Source organism: Rhinopithecus roxellana, chromosome 9 (assembly GCF_007565055.1).
Source record: "Rhinopithecus roxellana isolate Shanxi Qingling chromosome 9, ASM756505v1, whole genome shotgun sequence".
NCBI lineage: Eukaryota > Metazoa > Chordata > Mammalia > Primates > Cercopithecidae > Rhinopithecus > Rhinopithecus roxellana.
In genome coordinates this window covers 72,827,148-72,834,817 of record NC_044557.1, presented here as the reverse complement: position 1 = coordinate 72,834,817, position 7,670 = coordinate 72,827,148, and the positions used below count along the sequence as shown (strand labels likewise).

Genomic DNA, 7,670 nt, shown 5'->3' with positions numbered 1-7,670 from the left:
AGTACTAATCCATTTGGCCAATACCCAAACTTGTTATGCTGGTTTTTCAGAAAAGGAGGATCAGACAATTTTTTGAATTCATGTTTATCTCTCCTGCTTATAAGCAAGAATCTCAGAGATGAGGACCAGGTCTGGTTAACTTTTGGTTCTTACAGTCCCTGAACAGCACCATGGTAGTTATTGAGAAAATCCTTGCTAAATTAAACTGGTTGGACCCCATATGGCTTAGGATTAGAATCTTAGAATTTCAGTTTTTAACTGTGACAAGAATTCTCCCTGCAACCTGGAATGACTCAATACTTCCCTTACATATAAATTAGGGATGCTGATTGGAATTGTCTACAAAAGACTGTAATATTTTAATATCCAAAACTGAATATTATAAAATGTCCTTTATGACTATTACATAATAGAGAAAACCACAAAGAAAAGAGGTTTTCATTTGTTATGATTTCTAAGCTTAATTTCAAATTTTATCTTTTTAATAAAAATGTCTTCTGGAAAAAAATTTTAGGGTTTGGAAGTTTTCATTCAAGTTCAATATGAGAAAATCCTAGAACAGTGGAGAATCATATGATATTGGACAAGATCCAATTTTCCAAAGAAGGAAGCAGAATTTCTTTTGCACATTTCTAGTCTTTTTCTACTGTTTTAGGTGTTAGTATCTTCTTTATTTTGTTACCTGCATGGCAAAAATAGAGAACAAAATGTGTGACCACAGGAATTCTAAGCTGAATTTATGATTGTGAGACAGACATGTTTAGGCATCACAGAGGGATATACGTTTGTCTCTTCGGGACAATGAAGTTATACTAAGAGTGGTTATGTCTTGCGTTAATGAAATCATGGAAAGATTTCTATTTGAAACTACCACAGGTAGAACAATATATTCGTTGAAATGATAGTTTTCTTCAGTGTATAAGCATACATATATTGAAGAGTAACTATGTGGAAGATGATATTGAAGTTTGAAGCGACTATTAAATAACCTCCTGGTTTTCCCTCTTGAATTCTAAATCAATTGAGATGGGCAAAGGAATGAGCCAGATGAACATAAAAGTAGGACTCCCAGGGAACATGTGACAACAATGAGCTTCCCGATTATGAGCCCTGGAACTAAGCAAACATATTCACCCACTCACTCTGGGGGAAGAAAAGCAAGCTTACAACCTTTACCACTAAGCTTTCCATATGGTCCACTAGAGCAGATTCTCTGCAGGCAGGCAAATCCCAAAGACCAAGGGGAGAAGAAGGAGCTACACTTGCCCGGTTCTCCTCTGAAACTCACCAATCTTGAAATTAGTCTGCCTCTCTTTGGAATCCAGCAGAGTAAAGTAAAAACAGAGTAAAGAGCCTGAGAGGAGAAAATTCCTTTTGAAGGAAAAGAGGATTGAGGAATAACAGCACTTCTGGCCCCTATCAGCGCCACCAAATGATGTGTACTTGGCACACTCCTGAGTGGGGCATTATAGGCGAGAGCCATTGTGCCCAGCCTTTTTAAATTTTCTTATAGAAATATCTTTTCAAAAATTCTGGATGCTCAAAATGATGATATTATCTCAGTAATGATACTTTCCCTAGAATATATTGTTTGATGTGCTATATTGTTCTACAGTGGTTCAGTTCTTAAGAACCTTTCTGTTAAATATGATGGTAACCTTGTTTACTATCCAATTTATCATAATTTATATTTCTGATACTTATACTAACCAGCTGTGGCATGAAAGACCTGCAGAAGATTTTCTTAGATGTTGATGCCTATGAAGAAGACTGAGAAAGAATGGCCAAAGGTGGGAAGCGAGACAAGAAGAAATTCTCCTGAAATCCAGCAGTGTGGGGGAGTAAAAGAAAGTTTCCATGGAGGTGCATTTTCTAAGAACTATATTAAAAATTTTTTCCCATCAGTGATTTTGGCTTTGCAAGGTCACTTTCTAAGTGTTTATTTTTAATTGTACCACAGATCATTAGAAATTTGTCTTTTAACTTTCTTCTTTTTATTTATTTATTTTTTATTTTATAGAGACAGGGTCTCACTATGTTGCCCAGGTTAATCATGAACTCCTGGGCTCAAGCTATTCTCCAAACCTGGCCTCCCAAAGTCCTGGGAATCCAGCAGAGAAGATTCAAGAAGATTCCAGAAGTGATCAAGATATTGATGTTAAACAGTCAAGTAAAATAAGAACTGAAATACATATTTGCCTCTGGCAAGTAAGAGGTTGCTGCATACCTCAATGAAAGTAGTTTTAGTCAAATGGTAGACTGAAAGCCATTTATAATGGGTTCAAGAGTAAATCATCTGTGGAAATGGAAATTGCTATTATGAAATGTAGATTTCCACTTCTAAAGATTTACTTATGAATAGAAGTAAAAAGAAAGTACAAGATTTTACAAGATATGTTAGGTCAAAGGAAAATCAATGTTCTTTCATAAAAAATTACTACCAATCTAATAAACATCCTGAAAACCTATAGTAATTAGTGCATTGCTGATGTATTTCTACATAATGGTATCATACAATAAATTACAACTAATTTCTGTGGTCCCTGTAATTAGACCGTACAGTATATGATGGAACTAAATGTGATGAAAAACAATACATACAAGAGAGTTCTAAATGCACCAGGAACCTTATCAAAGGCTTCCTTGAGGGAATAGGGCTTGGCCTTTCATTAAAATTAGGTGAAATATTAAAAAAAAAACTTGGTAAAAAGGACAAAGATTTTTCAGGATGGCAATAGAAGGAAAAAAGGTATTGGTCAAGGCATAACAATTAGAATGCAATTTTTGTTTTTGAAATATGAAATTAAATGAAAATTCTTCCCATTGCCTGTTCCTCCTTCAGAGGCCCCAAACAATTGCTCAGCCTCAACCTTCTTCTTCTTGAAAAGACTCCCAACCCTGGAATTATTAGTCAAACTAGACATGGGTCAGGGTGGGGAAAATAAAACAGATTGAGGTGGTTTATGTGTTTTTCTTTTTCTTTACCTAAGAACATATTTATAACATATCACAGGTAGTGATTACTATGTACAAGACACTAAATCAAGCACTTTTTCCATATTAACTAACTTTTATAATTTAATCCTCACTATAACCCTATAAGGAAAGTATTTCTATTTTGCATTTTACAAATGGGAAAACTAAGACATAGACAAGGTAAGTAAATTACCCAAGGTTATCCAGCTGGTAAGTAGCAAACCTAAGATTTTTTTTTTTTTTTTTTTTTTTTTTTTTTGAGACGGAGTCTTGCTCTGTTGCCCAGGCTGGAGTGCAGTGGCTGGATCTCAGCTCACTGCAAGCTCCGCCTCCCGGGTTTATGCCATTCTCCTGCCTCAGCCTCCCAAGTAGCTGGGACTACAGGTGCCCGCCACCTTGCCTGGCTAGTTTTTCATATTTTTTAGTAGAGACAGGGTTTCACCGTGTTAGCCAGGATGGTCTCGATCTCCTGACCTCGTGATCTGCCCGTCTCGGCCTCCCAAAGTGCTGGGATTACAGGCTTGAGCCACCGCGCCTGGCCCAGACCTAAGATTTAAACCTAAGCAGTCTGGTGCCTGGGGCTAGGCTCTCAAATGCTTTTCCTCTGCTGCCTTTATCCTTTTTTCTATATTTCTTGTTATTTTCCACAAAGTAAAAGTAATACAAGCTCAAGATCTCAAAAAATAAATAAATAAATAAAATCAAAAGTATGCTGTCTTATAATGAAAACAATCGTCCCAAACCCCACCTCTACCTTCAACCACTGCTTTTTAATATTTTTATATTTATATAAGTATGTTTTAATGTAAATTTTATAAGTAATACATCTTTATATTATAAATACACATATCCTGAAAGGTAAATACAAACACGACATAATTCCCACCTACCCAAGGTTACAGACATTTTAGAAAATTGACAAATAAATAGCAGAAGCCTCCCTGCTTCTCACCTATCCCAAAGGTAATTGTCAATCCCAATTTGTGTAATTCAACTTAAGAAAAAGAATATTTGCACATAACCAAAATAGATGTATCTATTGATATACTTCTTTTAAAAAGCACACAGAGTAAATGAATCATCTTTATGCACTGTGCTGTGCTTTGCTTTTTTTCTTCTATAATGATAATTATTTAATTTTTATACAACAATATTTATTATTTGAACAATCTCTAAAGAGTAGGTGTTTCACAGATAATGATATATGTACAAAAGATGAATTAAAACACATCCAAAGCCATGTGGTTTGGGGCTAATTCCTTGTTATGTAAATGTTTTTACTTAATATAAATATGGGTATGTCCTGGGAGCCAGGAAGTATGGGAGAGTACAAAAGAGTACAAAATGCGGTCCCTGTCATTAGTAGCTTATTGTGAAGGTCCAAGATGTCAAGTAAAGGCAAGTGTGCGTCACTGCCACCCTCTGCCCTGTTCTTTGGTCAGGGCCTCCAGTGCTTTGTTCTGCAGCTGCAATCTTAGGCCCATCCTCCCACTGTGCTCTGAAGAATATAACTTTTCTGGAAAAAATTCCCTTCTTCAATGCTTCAGGCCAGTTAGGAGTCTCAAAATAAGTGGATAGAATATCAAATACCTGATTGATGGCCACCATCCCTAAATGATAGTTATTTCCACGTTGGTGTCTGATCATGTATCCCTGGAATGACAGACAAGTGGGCTGTCTTGAAAGAGTATTCCTGGGCCTTTCAAAATGTCACCTTCTTCCGAATGCTTTCATCTACAAGTCCATCAAAGATCCAAACTTTGTTTATATCAACATCTTCAAGAGTGTATTCTGAGTTAGGAGTCGGAAACACAAGGGTTTCCAGAGGAAATAAACTAAAAGAAGTCTTCTTTTATGTCTATGAAGTCGCTAGAAAATTCATCTTCACTCTTCACACAGGACACTGTCTACCGTGAATCCAGTGAGGCAGATCCAAAATGGCCTATTAGATTTCGTTTGAACCATACAACCTTCATATCTGTCCAGCCAGTCTACTCAATTCCTTCTTTGTCATGTGGTAGGTCATACTCAAATTGATACACAGCCTTTGTCCTGAGTGTTTGTCTTCCAAAAGAATCTCTTTGCTTAGAGATCTCAGAAAATATTTGCTGTGTTGGGGGCAGATTCCTGGATTTTCTGCACAATTGGCTTTTCTTCTTTCTTTTTCTTGTTTTCTTTTGCTCTTCTTTACTGCAACTATCTTTCCCCAGTGTCTCTGTTTTCCCTGGACATTTTTCTTATGATATCCAAAAAACCAAATTGTTTGAGAATGAGCATCATCCTGCACTCTGGTGGTCAAGGTCTCTCCCTCCTGGCATTTGCATTCTGCATCAATCTGCAGAAACTGCAAACTTTCAGATATTTCAGGTATTCAGATATTTCTGATATTTCAGGTGACTGTGCTCTAAGCACTCCCTTCTAATTCCCAGTCCATGTGCCTAGTCCATAGATCCCGTCATGCGCTTTGCTTTTTTCAATAGAAAACGTGTCTTCAATATTTTTCCACCTCAGGACACACACATCTACTTCCCTTTCTTTTAAAAGTTGCATGATATATAGTAAAATTACACTATAATTTACTTAATCAATATTTGTATATATTGATGGATACTTTTAATGTTTCCAGTTGTTTTAATTTTCCAGTTGTTGCATTTTTCTTAGATTTGTTGTGAAATTGAAAGAGTTAATGCGAGTAAAAAGTGTGTTTTTTCTCTCTAGCAGAAATCTAATTATAAAAATCTAACAAAAACAACTGTACATAAAAGTCAAGACCTAAATATGAAGAATGAAATGTGGCATGATTTTAAGTAGTTAGTACAGTGTCAGCAAATATATTGACTTTTGCACTAGGATTTTTTTAGCAACACATGGCTATAACACTGGATGTATAAAGAAGTCCTTGTAATCTCAGCATTCTAACTCACCTGTGAACAACTCTGTGTGTAACAATGGGGAGAGGAAATGGGCGAACAGACTGATGCAATACATACACATATATCAAAAAAATAACTCCCCTCCTTTTAACTTTACTTCTCATTACTGCTCTTTCTCCCTGTCAATGGGGGGTCCAAATATGCTCTAGGCACCACCAGGAAGATGAGCTGACAGTGGCCCCAACCAACCACACACACACACACACACACACACACACACACACCCCTCAAAGCTCCCTTCCATATATTCTGAGCTATAGCTGCCTCTACTCTGTCTCCTCCTTCATCTTGCTCCCATCTTCTTTCCAATTTCCAGATATTTTTCAAAATCTAATTTTGTCTTCCAGTCTCCTATATTTCCTAGGCATTCATTCCATCTTGTGTTTCTTTACTGTAATTTTCATAGAAAATTAGCCTAAACTGGAAACCACAGGGAAGATATTTTTAAAGAGATTAGTGATTGTTAATTACAGTTATAGCCTAAAGACTATATTAAGATGAAAGAGAGGAAAAACACAGGAAATTCTGAGAATAACTGGTGAATCAGTTCCTAAAGAGGGCAGTAAAGTTGGATTCAGTGTATAAACAAAGTTCTTTAGCAAGGAAAAAAAGATTCATTCATTTCAAAATTCGTTACTGAAGTTCTACTATATTCCAGCAATGTCATAGCCACTGGAAAGTATAGTGGTACATTTTTTTAAATCCCATTTTTATGGATCTTGCATTCTAGTCAGAGGAGGCAAACAAAATGAATATACAGAATGTTAGATGGTAGTAAGCACTATGGAGAAGATTAAGACATAAAAGTGAGATAGAGAACAGTGTAGAGTATCAAGCAATTTTAAATAAAGTGATTAGAATGCCTCAATGAGGACAGGCGTGGTGGCTCACACCTGTAATCCCAACACTTTGGGTGACCGAGGTGGGTGGATCACCTGAGGTCAGGAGTTTGAGACCAGCCTGCCTAATATGGTGAAACCCCGTCTCTACTAAAAATACAAAAATTAGCTGGGTGTGGTGGCAGGCGCCTATAATCCCAGCTGCTTGGGAGGCTGAGGCAGGAGAATTGCTTGAACCCAGGAGGCGGAGGTTGCAGTGAACTGAGATCATGCCATTGCACTCCAGCCTGGGGGACAAGAGTGAGACTTCATCTAAAAAATAATAAAAATAAAAATAAAAAAGAATGCCTCAATGAGAAGAAAACATTCAAGCAACAATCCAAAGTAAGTAAAGGGAAAGCCAGGCAAATATCATGGAGAAGACCGTTCCAGGCAAAGGGAACAACAAATGCAAAGGCCCAAGGCCAAACAAGGCCACCATAGTCAAGAGACAACAAGGAGATGAACGATTGAGGAGAATAGTGGGCCACGAGGTCAAAGAGGCAATGATGAACCCAATGGTATGAAGCTTTAAAGGCCATTGCAAATACTTCGGCTTTTGCTTGGCATGAAATGAGAACACAATAGATAGTTTGGGGCAGAAAATGTAATCTGATTTACATTTTTAGCAGAATAACTCCAGATACTATGTTGAGAATAGATTGCAGGTGCACAATGTTGTGGGAGAAAGAGGATAAATTAGGAGGTTATTGAAATAGTCCAAACAAGATATGATAATGACTTGGCTGGCAAGGATAACTCCGAAGTGTGTAGCCTAAAGAGCTGCAAGGATGCGAGTTGCCATTACCTGGCATGGGGAAGATGATGGGACAACTTCAATCAGTGAAGTTTGAAAAGTGTATTGGATACCCAGTAGAGATGT

The 7,670-nt window shown here is 37.1% G+C and overlaps 1 pseudogene; it reads right to left on the bottom strand.

Moving 5' to 3' along the window:
- Positions 1–4,450: 4,450 nt before the first annotated feature.
- The window catches only part of LOC104668172, a 42,834-nt pseudogene continuing 39,614 nt past the window's right edge, over positions 4,451–7,670 (bottom strand).